The sequence below is a fragment of the Taudactylus pleione genome, unplaced genomic scaffold (assembly GCF_031769625.1).
Source record: "Taudactylus pleione unplaced genomic scaffold, aTauple2 ptg001060l, whole genome shotgun sequence".
In the NCBI taxonomy this organism is placed as follows: Eukaryota; Metazoa; Chordata; class Amphibia; order Anura; family Myobatrachidae; genus Taudactylus; species Taudactylus pleione.
In genome coordinates, this window is record NW_028285461.1 from 2,571,766 (window position 1) to 2,586,593 (window position 14,828).

At 45.9% G+C, this 14,828-nt stretch overlaps 1 protein-coding gene across 1 annotated transcript in view; it reads left to right on the plus strand.

Moving 5' to 3' along the window:
* The window catches only part of CHRM4 (cholinergic receptor muscarinic 4), a 70,772-nt gene that overhangs the window by 51,469 nt on the left and 4,475 nt on the right, over positions 1–14,828 (plus strand). The window lies entirely within an intron of this gene.

Sequence of the window (14,828 nt, forward strand, 5' to 3'; positions counted from 1 at the left end):
TTTTGTATGAGATTGTTTGTTTCTTTTGCTGCATTTAATATACCTAATAAAAAACAAACGTAAAAATAAAATATAGATGCTGCAGGAACAAATGTGGCCAACAGGTGGCGGTACAGAGACAAACCTCTCTTTGCTTATTCACTAAGATACCCATATACATTGAGATTCTGGTGGGCAATATCTGTATACTGGTCACAAACTTAACATGGAATTCCTAAACGATTGCAGACCCCAATCAACGTAGACATGTCCATGGAACACAACCGCGCCAGATGGACAGATCATATTTGGGCACGCACACTGTGGCAAAATGTGTGTTTATATATATATATATATATATATATACACATATACATACATAGACACCCGCACACACACTTTAACTTTATTTGTATGGCTGTAATGGCTGGTCTTCGGAGACAGGAGAATGAAGAGAACGTTGGAGAAGTTGCATTTATTATAAGTGGGGAATAATGAGCAGCAACTCATATTCTTAAGGGGATGTAATTTGTATCCCGGCTATCAGAATGCGGCCGCCAGAATCCAGACACCAGTAAAAATCCCGGCACCAACATCCCGACCGCTGGCATCCCAATGGTAAGTATTGGGGTTAAAGTTAAGCACTAGAGGGAGGGTTAGGGTTCGGCTGTGAGAAGGGGAAGGGTAGGTTTAGGCTGCAGGGGGGAGGGACGAGTAGGGTTAGGATACTTAGCAGCAGGTGTTGGTATCCTAACCCTGTTGGGATGCCAGTGGAGGAATTTCCGACCCCCGGGATCCTGAACATCGGCATCTCGTACCCAACTTGTCTTAAGATACTGCGTTGCCAATTAATAAATAGGGCAAGATGGGATAAATAAGTGACCCTGTCACACGCCGCCCTGGAGACCCCAGAATCAGACCCCGTCGCCTACCTTTGCGGGTGCTGACCCGCGCTGTCATCCGGCTCCCGCGCTGTGCGCTGCTTCCCTCTCTCTCTGGCCGGTCTCCGCTGTCCTCTGGAGGGTCCCGCTGCTCTGCTGCTCCCACGCTGGCTCCTGCTGGTCGCTGGTCCTCGCTGACCTTCTGAGAAGCGCTGTCCTCCGGTCCATGGGCGCTGCCATCTTGGATTGCCCATGTGACACACTACCACCAATGAGGAGTCTTCTCCTTCTCTCTCAGCCTGTCAGCTCCCAGCGTCCACTATATAAGGTTCCCCAATGCTGACACAAGTTGCCAGTGCAACTAGTTTCCTAGTGAGCTTTCCCACTGTGCTCCAGTCGCTCCACGTAGCTTCCCAGCTACCGACATCTCCCCACGGCTATCCAGCCGCTCCACGTAGCCACCCAGCTACCAACGTCTACCCACGGCTATCCAGCCGCTCCACGTAGCCACCCAGCTACCAACGTCTACCCACGGCTGTCCAGCCGCTCCACCTAGCCACCGAGCTACCAACGTCTACCCACGGCTATCCAGCCGCTCCACGTAGCCACCCAGCTACCAACGTCTCCCCACGGCTATCCAGCCGCTCCACGTAGCCACCCAGCTACCAACGTCTACCCACGGCTATCCAGCCGCTCCAGGTAGCCACTCAGCTACCCATGGCTATCCAGCCGCTCCACATAGCCACCCAGCTACCAACGTCTACCCACGGCTATCCAGCCGCTCCACGTAGCCACCCAGCTACCAACGTCTACCCACGGCTATCCAGCCGCTCCACGTAGCCACCCAGCTACCAACGTCTACCCACGGCTATCCAGCAGCTCCACGTAGCCACCCAGCTACCAACGTCTACCCACGGCTATCCAGCCGCTCCACGTAGCCACCCAGCTACCAACGTCTACCCACGGCTATCCAGCCGCTCCACGTAGCTTCTCAGCTCCTAACGTCCACACAAGGCTATCCAGTCTTTCCAAGTGGCTTCCAAGCTACCGCACCACTTCTAACAGTACTCAAATTCCCTATTAGTTCACTGCTTCCTCTCATGCGGAGGAACTTTATTAAACCAAGTCTCCTCCTGCGAGCGTCTGTGCCAAGTGATACAGGTCCAAGGCCCAGTCCGGGAACACAGTCTTTAAATCCCACGATTGTGACAGACCCCTTCCCATTTAAAAAAATAAGTTTCTACTATGCTCCCATCCCATTCAACTGCCAGAACCCAACTTGCTGCCAGGCCAGATGCTCGTGGCCATGCTCCCCTTTGCCACATCGTCTACGTACTGCGCTTAGAGGAGTACAGAGTATTCGTCAAGGTGCTTGTAACTTGGCATCTAAATATACACTTGCCTTTACCTCCCCAGCACCGGATCACTTATGTACCAGGGAGAGGTGAGCAGCGGAGGTCTCTGATGTACGAAAGTGCTGCAACCCCCGCCAAGTTCAGCAAAGGGTGTGGGCCCTAGTGAGCGAACCACAGCAGTATACTATTATAGGAAAGGCAGGATACATGGTAAAAATTAAATCTAAAAAGTAAAAAATCTCTGAGACACTGAGAAATGTAACGTTTCCCTTAGAGCCACGTCCTCCCCCAAATAGTAGAAGAATGAGACCCCTAGGTTTGAGACGTCACCACTGTCCGTACCTGCAAATGCTGTGTCTGAGATCCATGTGAAGCCGATCGCACGGTGCCTGCAGTTCTTCCAGTTGGGGAGCGGGGAACGTAGGAGAAATTTGACACAAAGTTCCCTTTTTTAATTACATCCCTGGCTGAGTTCTTCAAGATGAAGCTTCAATGACAGCATGTGCTTCTAGAGATCTGTCAGGCCTGATTGCACAACGAGCCTGGCTCTGCAAATGCATCTTCAATGCTCTACAAGGAACCAACGTTGATTATAAAGGCCTGAAGTAGAGTTGGACGCTTTGTAGGTAAAAATGCAAGCGTCAGAGGAAAATATACACACAATACAGTACTGCAATGAAGTGGCAGTGGCTGATTTTACCTAGGGTCCGCAGCCTTCCCTTAGTAAAATCCACCACCTCCAGTGAGTGTTCCTGGCAGTGGCTCCCTATTAGAAGCGCTATCTGCTAACCACAGACAGGCAGTCCCATGGGGGAGGTGTTTTCTGCCCCTGGAACTGCCTGCCGCAATTAGCAGAGCGCTTCCAATGGTAAGCCATGAGCTCTGTCCGGATTCTAGGGTCCGCAGCCTTCCTCTAGTAAAATCTGCCACCTCCAGTGAGTGTTCCTGGCAGTGGCTCCCTATTAGAAGCGCTATCTGCTAACCACAGACAGGCAGTCCCATGGGGGAGGTGTTTTCTACCCCTGGGACTGCATGCCGCAATTAGCAGAGAGAGCGCCTCCAAAGGTAAGTGGCCTCTCCTCTGCCTTGCCATGAGCTCTGGGCCTGATTCAGACCCGCTCGCGAGCGCTATGCGCTTGCGAGCGGCTCGATGGTGGCCCAGTGCGCACGACGGAGCCGGCTCCGTTGTGCGCATGCACGAGACCCGGATAGCGACGGGCAAACCGTCGCTCCGGGTCTCGTACCAAAGGGGGCGTGCTGTCGATGTTAAGTGACAGCACGCCCCCTTTGGTGGGCGGGCCGGGGGCATGGCTGCCCGGACGGAGGCGCCTACCATCTGGGGCCGGCCCCACTGATATCACAAGTGATGTCAGTGGGAGTGCTTTCGGCTCTGTTAGAGCCGAAAGCACTCTTGGGCTTGCGGCAACGAGACCCTACCACAAGGGTCTCGTCGCAAGCCCGATGGTCGCGATGGCCTTGACCATCGTGACCATCATCATGGCCGCTCGCTATAGCTGTGGGTGGTCACCCACAGCTATGCGAGCGGCCAGGAGGCCGTTCTGAAAAACCAGAGGGCCGGCCCTGATTCAGAGCGAGCGCTCTGTCAGAGCGTCCGTCTCTGAATCAGACCCACTGTCCGGATACTAGGGGCTGCAGTCTCCCTAGAAGCTGGTGCTTTCCGCACATGTGCCGGCCCTGCCAGATGCATTGTGCATGCACAATCCAGCTGGCAGGAGCTGAAGAGAACAGGAGCTGGCCGGGTAGCCCCCCTGCCAGAGAAAGGTAGGAGCCTCCACTGGTTACTAGTAAATACATAAGTTGCATTTACTATGAGAAATGTAACTGAATACGATACAATTGCAAATTAATAGTACCAAATAAATTAAATGAATTACAAATATCCATTGTCTTTCGCCTTTAAAAACCGCACCAAGTACTGCAAACAGATGGCACAAATTCTTATAATATAGCCGCCACACTGATGCGTTACATGCCATCGATGGGAGGGGTCCAGACACAACCAGAGGCAGCTGCCCATAGTCATCGATATCAGTGCGGATTTTAATCGAGGAGGGACGAGCACCGCAAGGTAATCTCCCCCTGACAGCTACATAGAAGCCTTGGTCCAGGTTTACCTTGGCCACATTTACAGCGTACATATTCAGCGTATATGCTAGCCCCCAACCCCCATACACATACACATGATCAGCCTCTCATATAAGATGGAATGTGTATTTTACTCAAAAACCCACATACATCAACTTGCTATAAGCCCTCGTCTAATTTCTTGTAGGGCAGACAAACATTTGTTTTCATAGCAATACAGGATCTGATGTTGCGATATTACTGTAAGTCACTTTACGCATGGACAAGTCGACTTCTGTACCATAGTGCTATCAGATGATATAACACATGCATATTTGGATATAACGTCATAATTATATGTTATGATATGTGGAGACAATCTGCTTCATTTGATTTAACTTATCAAACAGCCGCCGGATTTAACCCCCAGCCACATCAGCTATAAGTGGGTTGTATAATCAATGCTTGAATGCCATGTAACTACTGGTTAACTAAATTATCTTTTTGATGCCTCCGAACCATATAATCTTTTTTAAAGTTCACGCAGCATCATCAAGTATCAGTGAGGACAGGCAGGATGTAGTTACAGGCGTGCGTGGGGCATTTACTCTTTACAAAGGCTGTTTGATCATCCCACACTTCTGCACGCAGATCGTACAACAAAGGAAGCATCAGGAATTCTCGAATATTCAAAGAGAAAACGTCTAGGACTGAAAAATAGGTTCTCTAACCTCACAAATGTTCTTTCCTTGGCTGTGTCTAGTACATGACAACATAAACTCACAAGAACATAACCTACCCTATGATGTAATAAACATGAGGCTTCCTCTCTCCCATCTGATTGTACTCGTATTGTGAGAGGGTCGTCACACGTGATTTAAGACTGACCTCATGGTTCTAGAGCAGACCATGGACAACTTTTCTCTCTCCAGCCATTGTGAAACTACAGGTCCCAGCATACACTCCCACTGATCAGCTGGTAAAGCATGCTGGGACTTGTAGTTTCACAACAGCTGTGGAGCCATGAGTTGGCCATGCCTGCTCTAGAAGGTGAAGAAAGGACTAAACGAAGGAGACACAAACAATGGCAACTCTACTGAATGGTGAAGGCCAAGATCGAAAGAGGCGATGGGCCCAAGGGAAAGAACCCCAGCTAAATGATCCCTATAATCCCTATTCTAGGGAAGGCAGGAGATATGGTAAATAATACAATTTAAAAGTAGAAATCTCTTTTAAGAGAAACTGCATAATTAGATTGAAACTTTCTCTAAGAGCCATTCTGCACCCTCCCCCCCATCCAAAAAGAACCAGACAAATTAGAACAGCGAGACCCCTGACATTCAAGAGGTGACACCGATGTCTGCAAATGCAGTGTCTCAAGGACAGCCTGCAGAATAGGACACATTGCTGTATGTTCAGATCAGTGTGAAGCTGATTGGACTTTTATCTACGTTTTTTCCAACTGGAAACATTGGACCAATGGACGCCCACCTCAACTCAGTCATATGCTCAGTTACAGTGGGATCTAAGATTGCTTTTGGTTCCAGCTGTAGCACATTCAGCCCTGTGTATTATAGGTACTAATACTAAGATTGTTTAATGTAAAAGAGTGTATTCGCATACCTGTAAGGAATATAAGAGCATGCATTTATATACCTTACAGCAGTGGTTCTCAAACTCGGTCCTCAGGACCCCACACAGTTCACATTTTGTAGGTCACCCAGCAGGAGCACAGGTGTAGTCATTACTCACTGACACATTTTAAAAGATCCACAGGTGGAGATAATTATTTCACTTGTGATCAGTGAGGAGACCTGGAAAACATGCACTGTTTGGGGTCCTGAGTTTGAGAACCTGTGCCTTACAGCACAGGAGAGGGATATGACTGGATGTAGTCACCGTGGAGGAAGCTATTTTGTGGGCTGAACCAATAGAGACAAAAATGCAGAATATCCGTTCACTAGAAGGTTCCAGGATTTCCCTATTTTCCATATTACCGATGGTCACAAATATTGATTCGGCCACAGTGGCGGCTTCCTTCATTTTGTTGCTGATACAAATGCACTTTCCATTGTATTCAGTCATGAGTGCTTCCCCCGACGTAATGACGTTTATTATGTGCTGCTAAAAGGAACACAAAATACACAGGTAGCATACTGAGAGGGACAGTATAGAAGGAAACCAGGATTTGGGGTAGGTTTAGGTGCTCAATCCACCCAAACCAATATGGGAATATCATGAAAACATGGATAAGGGTGTGTTCTGTTATTCTTTGATCCACAAATTGTTGTGGTGTCGCACCCAAAATTGGACCCGTTTTTCCTGTATGTGCATATGTTACCATTTTGGGCCGTGAGGTTAAGTCTCTGACAGTTCTGTCTCCGTTACTTAGGGGTATATTTACTAAGCCTTGGGAGAGAGGTAAAGTACCAGCCAATCAGCTCCTAACTGCCATGCCAAAGACTGTGTTTGAAAAATGACAGGAGCTGGTCGGTTGGTACGTCATCTCCGTTCACTTTATCCCCATCCAAGGCTTAGTAAAGAGACCCCTTATTATTTATCCAAACCAATGTGCAAATGAGACTTCTGCTCTCTTTTCTAAACTTGTTAAATGATTTTAAATAATTTTAGGACTTTTTTTTTTTTTTACTATTACTATTGTACACGGGGGGGGGAACTGACGGTCTAGGAAACTCAATTGTGACCGGTCCTTAGTGAGATGATAAAAATAAAAAAGCAAAAAGGTTTCCGTCTCCATTCATCAAACCGGCATTGATCAGCTATCACTAATAAATATGCTTTACATACCGGACATCTGATAAGTGATTGATAGGGTAACATAATAGAAAAACATAACTACTCCTATGGATCGTAATAAAGTGGTTACTGTTTGTTTTTCTTTTGTTTTTTTTAACTTTAAAACCATGATTCTGACAGTAAAAAAATATCTTCTAAAACGGATAGAACTGGGATTAATATTGTATAGCTGCTGGCAGCATAATCACCTCCTCTTCTGGAATGTAAAGAACTCAGAGGGGTATATTTACTAACATGCGGGTTTTTAAAAGTGGAGATGTTGCCGATGGCGACCAATCCGATTGTAGCTATTTTAGACGGTGCTAGATAAATGTTAAGTAGAATCTGATTGGTTGCTATGGGCAACATCTCCACTTTCAAAAACCTGCACTTTAGTAAATATATCCCATGAAGTAACATGTCATTTTTTATCACCGCTATTTGAGGCAATAAGAAATTATTTACCGTATGAAATGTAAAATAATGTATCAGAAGTCACACGCAGGGACAGCCCGTCCCGGCTATGTGTTCGGAGTGAAGTGACCACATCAGGAGTCACTTCACTCCTCTGTTGGGACACCTGTGCATTACTGCGGACCACGCATGTGTGGCGGACATTGCTGGGGAGGAATGGGGATATCTGTTGCGGTCTCTCCTTCATGCATTCTTGTAATCCTTAATATTTGTGGGTATCCACCGAAAATAGGAGTTTTCAGGGAATATCCTGCAGATAGAACAGTCCAGGTTTTAGTGCTATCCATGATTGAGCACGGATGGTTAAATCAAAATAACTAAGGTACTAATTAACACACCTGTGCTCAAGTATGGTTATCCTTAAAATCTGGACTGTTAGTGTGCCTTGAGGACCGTGGTTGGGAACCCCTGACATAGATGCAATGAAACTCCTCAAGTGATAAAGGCCAATACGTATATTGTAATTTGCATCGTCTGTTATATTAAGAGTCACACTGCCATCTGCTGGTAGTGTAGCAAAATGCAACTATGGTATACTTTTAATTGGCTAGTGCAGAGGTGTAGGCTAATTAGCTTGTTCTTTTCATGTAGAATGGGGTTCATCAGAGGTTGATAAATACTAGCAGTATCATTTGTGCAGTGTTCTGAATATTACAGGAGGCATTTATTAAAACGGTCCTACTGATAATGGCAGAAAATTATGTGCTGCCGATAGCAACCAGATTCCTGTCATTTTAGAAATTGTACCAAATATATACACAAACTGATCTGATTAGTTGCTATGGGCAACACTGCCTCGTTTACAGCTACCTGTGGAATACTTTTCAGAAATGTTGAGCGTAAACTAATTTCATTCAAAGACCACCCCTCACTGACCTCAACAGGGAACTACAACAATTTTCTGAGCTCAGACCTCTTAGCAGTCCAAAATGTAAAATACTGTCGATCCACATTAGGCCACGTCTTCAGATCACACCCCCATCTGGCACAGTCATATGCAAGACCACACCCCCTTTGACCTCCAAAAATCATAACCGTCCGCCGTAAATCAGCTTTTACCAAATGTATCAGCCATACCCATATTATGTAAATGCAGAGAAATGGCTGCTCACATCATGTATAGCTGCCTGCTCACATTTGGATGTTTTTAAAGGCATTCTTTTCCGGGTTTCAAGGGTTGTGAGTCTGACTAGATATATGCTGGGTATTCTTTTACAGGTTTTATGTTTTTCTCTTTAAATTCTGGTCAATTTGTCTCATTTATGTTTTAAATGCATCATGAGTGAGGAGACATCGGTGCTGAACAATGAGCCACGCCCCTGTAATGGCGCAAAAACATAAACCAACTTAAATATAAAACATTATAAAAGATTGCACTGTATATTACATGTATATTTATGGCACTCACTGTATCGCTGCAGGATACTTTCCCCAGTTCCATGATGAAGGCGGAGACAGCATAGAGCAGGCGGGGTCAGCCACAGAGGGGGCGGGGCCTAGCGGGATCACGGAGACTCGGGTGAGGGTGGAAGTCAGCAAGTATGACTTAGGTTACATATTATATCAAACTACGCCATTGCAGCCCAGGTTTTAAGTCCATCCCTGCTTGAGTCCAGATGATTAAATCAAATTGACTGAGGTATTAATTAAGTCACCTGTGCTCAAGCATGGATATCCTTAAAATGTGGACTGTAATGGTGGAGTTTGGGAACCTCTGCATTATATTATTAAAGTTAATTCATGTATCACAGCCATCAATAAGCTCAATGGCTCTCTATTGGAATCCTAAACTCTTTAGAATCCATTAGTAATGCCAAGAGTATAAGTGAGCCTAGTTACATACACAGATTTAACACCTCTAATACTGAAAACCTCAATATTTGCTAATAAATATAAAATTTGAACTGTTATATTTTTTTGGTGTGGGGAGATAATATCATAAACAGCATAGGCAAACGCAGGGGGGGTTTCCGTCTGCCTGGAAACCCCCCTCCCCAGCACACACATGACCACAGTAGAAATAGTAATATAATAGAATTTTGCTAGTGCTACATGTTCTTCTCAGTATCGCAAATGAAGTAATTAGCACCACCTGTGGATCTTTTAACATGTATCAGACAGTAATAAATAACCTGTGCACCAACTAGGAGATCTGGAAAACATGAACTATTAGGGATGCACTGCTATAGAGCCCAATACGTACATATATGTCTAGGTTCTTCTGCTGCTCCCCCAGACTCCCGGACTTGCTCCAACAGTCTGGAATGGTGCCCACATCTAAAATAAAAACATCCAGCTTACGAAGGATAATTTACAGACGCATCTAATGGATTATTGTGATCGCTGGTCCTGTACATGCTGGAATTATGACACACAATACACTTTGTATGACGCATAATAAAACTGGTTGAGTACTAATGCTGCCCTCTACATGGACTGGCCACATTCGCTCTAAAATCAAGCATTTGGAAACCCCCCTCTAGAAATCCTGTGTTTGCCACTGAACACCATGTCATGTTGCTAACAGTACATTGCAGAGGCAGGTATTTTTGGTAGTTTGAGGAGCTGGAAATAAAGGATGGACATCGGAAGCCGATGGTTAGCAACCATCAATGTTTCCGATTCAATAGAAGTACATTTTGCATCAAATACCGGGAATTCGATGGTTGCCAGCCATCGGATGCAGCTTTTCAATGGCTGGCTGCGTGGGGGGAGAGCGGTGAGTAGTGGGAGAATAGATGCTGTGTGTATGCGCACAACATCTATTCAGTATTAGGTGAGCCTGGGGGCAGCCCAGCATCTCGGAGTGACATGAACGGGGGTGCCGTGGGGCTCTGCCCCTGTTCACACCAGTCATATAGTTTTAACCATCATATTCTTTTGATGTGATGGTTAGTTACCATTCCGATGTCCATCCCTACGGGAAATCTGGAGCTGCTCCTGGCTGCTTGGTGGAGTAGTGACGTCCTGGGCCTCCTTTCTGGAGCTCATTCTCTCCAGTTGGACTTGTCGGCGCAGTGGTGGGCGGTACCCATGTGACATCATGCGGCACAGGAAGGGCTTGTGAAGCCTTCAGTGCGCCGCCTTGTATTGCCCAGGACAAAACAAAGATGTTCTACCGAGCGTGTAGGGGGAGCATGATGGCGGCCCTGAAGGGTTTATATGGGAGGGGTTTAGGAGGACAGCTGCTGGCAGCTTGTGACAAGAAAAGTATTTTGGGGTTTTTTGCCTTTTTCATGGGGGGCCTGGAGCTCTATCCGCCCCATGTGTTAATCCGGCCTTGCTCTTCTCAAACACAGATATGGCTGACTGACATCTTTTCTCTCACAGGAAAAATAAATTAAGCAGGTAAAGTAAATAAAATCAATAAATATACCAAAACATAGTTGAACACAAATGGTAACATTTCATAAAATGTTTAATTGTCAAAAACTACTATTACAATGACAGTGTGATTTAGAATTTAAAAAATCACCTTGTTCAGTAAGTTGTGAGGCAGGGCCTCCATGGCTCGGACTTGTTTTTCCAGCACATCCCAAAGATGTTCGATTGGATTGAGATCTGGGGAATTTGGCGACCAAGTCAACATTGCCCAGAACATCACACTGCCTTCGCCCGGCTTGCCTTCTTCCCATAGTGCATCCTGGTGCCGTATCTTCCCCAGGTAAACATCGCGCATGCACCCGGCCATTATGTAAAAGAAAACGCGATTCATCAGACCGGGCCGCCTTCTTCCGTCACTCTATGGTCTAGTTCTGACGCTCAAGTGCCCATTGTAGGTGCTTTTCAGCGGTGGACAAGGGTCAGCATGGGCACTTTGACTACTCAGCAGTGTGATACTTTTCTATCATATCCAGCGTTAACGTATTTACCAATTTGTGCTACAGTAGGACCAGACGGGCTAGCCTTCACTCCCTACGCGCACCAATGAGCCTTGGGCGCCCATATTGATGGTTTACTGGTTGTCCTTCTATGGGCTACTTTTTGTAGGTACTAACCACTGCACACCAGGAACACTGAAGATGCTCTGATCCAGTCGTCTAGCCATCAAGGTTCTGTTCTTGGACCTCTCCTATTCTCCCTCTATACGTCCTCTCTAGGTGAACTCATCAGCTCTTTTGACCTCCAATATCATCTCTATGCTGATGATACTCAGATCTACCTTTCCTCACCTGATCTCACCCCTCTCTTCTGGCTCATATCTCCAACTGTCTCTCTGCTATCTCTTCCTGGATGTCCCAGCGATTTCTTAAACTTAACAAATCTAGGACTGTAGCTAATATAGAAAAATCTATTGCACAGGAACTATAAATGGTTATTACAGAAGAAAGGAAACCCCCTATTTGTCAATTTTAATATATATGAATTTATGTATGTATCAGGGGGTGCTACCACAGATGGTTTGATAGGAGTAGAAGCAAGAGAGGAAAGATCTGTATATGGTGCACAAATCTAGGACTGAGCTGACAATCTTTCCACCCTCCTATATAACATCACCTCCCGCAATTACATTATCTATTAACAGCACCATTATCTCCCCTAGCCCAAGAGAGCGCTGTCTTGGAGTTCTCCTGGACTCCTCCCTCTCCTTCAAACCACACAATCAATACCTTTCCCAGTCCTCCATTTCGATCTCAGAAATATCTCCTGCATCACTGACAGTCTGTGTCTGATCACGCAGGACTTGCACATGCAGATTCCCAACTATCGGGAACCTGCGCTCAGCAGAGCACAGCTGAATGAGTCCCTCTCCCAAACCTCTCCTGTTTGCATCACTGACCTCATCTCAAACCACACTCCCGCCTGCCCACTTCGCTTCACAAATAGACGCAGCCTCTCCTTCAAAATACTTCCTCCCACTTCCGCCTCCATAATTTTGCCCATGCTGCTCCCTACCACTGGAACTCTCTCCCTCTCAGACTCTCTCCACCCGTCTACAACATTTCAAATGGGCTTTTAATACCCATTTCTTTATCATAGCCTCCCAGCTCTCATCCTAAGCCTCTTCTCCTTGCTCACCGTCTCTCTTCTCTGTGTTACCCCTGTCTGTCTGCCCCTCCACTTTAGACTGTAAGCTCTCACGAGCAGGGCCTTCTTCCCTCATGTGCTTTTCCTTCCATTCAGTAGTTGCTCAGTAATGCACTGAGGCCCTGATTCAGAGCCGGTCGCTCTGACAGATCGCTCGCTCTGAATCAGGGCCGGTCTTTTTTTTTTTTTTTTTTTTTTAGAACGGCCTCCTGGTCGCTCGCATAGCTGTGGGTAACCACCCACAGCTATAGCGAGCGGCCAGGAAGATGGTCGCGATGGTCAAGACCATCGCGACCATCAGGCTTGCCCCAGAGAGATTTAGGTTCTAACAGAGCCGGAATCTCTCCACTGACATCACTTGTGATGTCAGTGGTGCAGCCCCAAACGGTAGGCGTTCACATGGGAACGCCTCCGTTTGGGCAGCCACCCCCCCCCCCCCCCCCGGCCCCCCACCAAAGGGGGCGTGCTGTCACTCAACATCGACAGCACGCCCCCTTTGGTGCGAGACCTGGAGCAACGCATTGCCCGTCGCTATCCGGGTCTCGCGCATGCGCACGACGGAGCCGGGCATGCGCTCTGGGCCACCATCGACCCAGTTGCGAGCGCTCAGCGCTTGCGACCGGGTCTGAATCAGGCCCTGAGTGTGGTCACGGCCCGGTGAGAACGCTGTTGGGAACTTTGTAATACCAGTTTTGCTATTGAATTTATATTGAACACCGGATAGCAGCATCATAGGAAACACCAGCAGTCGGGGGGTAAGAGACTGGTTATTTTGCTAGACAATCGGGTTGATTGCTTATTACTACAGGAGGATCCTTTAAGGAGTTTAAATGTTCGGCAGAAGAGATAGAGTATAACAATTTACTAACATCTGACTAACACTATTTGCTGTCTATCGATGAGATTCATTCTTTGAGCGGATCATTGCAAGCTATTAAACTTGACTTTTATATAAGATATTGAAAAATGGATTAGCTGCTTGAGGCACACATGCCTTTGGGACTTTGCACATTAACATAGTAAACGCAATATACTGTATGCTGTCTATTAAAGAGGCCTTTTGCAATAATTAGTATCACTGGATGTGTTACTAACCACTGTTATCATATAAAATTGTGTAATAAGCTTATAGGAGAATGGATTTTTAGGTATTACTGTGGGTGATATGTCATTTTATGTTTCATCGGCCGTGTGATAAAAGATATTAAAAATGTCTGACCGCTTGTTTGTTTTTCTTACATGGAAATTCAGTGTGTCTCACCATCCCAACAATGCTCTGTAATGTTAATAATATGCTCCACCTCACCTGGACCTCCCATAACTGCTGAACATCTATTAATAACGACATTGGGTCCAAACAGACACCTGTTCAGGAAGCTTGAGGTGCAAAGGAAAATGACCCTCTGCCCCTATTCATCTCTACACAAGTATTTCCAAATGTTGCAGATATTTATGTGCATTATTTAAAGTAATAGTTTAACTTATATTTCATCTTTAGATGTCGACAATCGTTTTACCTGTAATGGGTTTTTTTTCCTTACCCTAGATAGGAGTGTACCCCATTCTTTAGACGTTTCCTATTTAAAATGAACTTATTCTCTGCACACAATAACGGCAGCCATTTTATGGCCTGGACCAATAGAATGCAGCCGATCACCAAAAACTTGTGACATCACTGAGGCATAAGGCACCAGGGTACTTATGCCTCAGTGTAGCCACTAGTACTCAGTGAGTCCAGCGGCTTCATTCCCTTGAACACTGGTACTTAAAAAGGGACACTTTAAAATTAATGTTGCTTTTTATTTATTTTTTTTGTATGGATTTATGTTTTCAGACTTTTTTTGTGTAGTCCCTACTAAAAAGCCCTTGGGACTGTGGTAATGTTACCTGACTGTAATTACATTCATTAAAATCTAGTAAAAAATCATACATAGTAAATATTGGGCATTATTTTTCTCCTCACAGACATTCATTTTTGAAAGTTTACCGTTTCTAAATAATGATTATCTCCCGAGTCTTCAATGCATTCCCCCACACTGGCACTTTGTACAGAAATAGTACAGCTTCTGTGCTTTGGGACTAGAGAAACTGTCATGCTCATTAATGCGACACGCTAATTAACTAATAACAATGACCCAAGATACTCATTCCTATCATCTTTGAAAACCATTATACCAGGACCATGGAACACGTCCAAACTTCACAACAACGTTCTAAACGACTTGGCTGA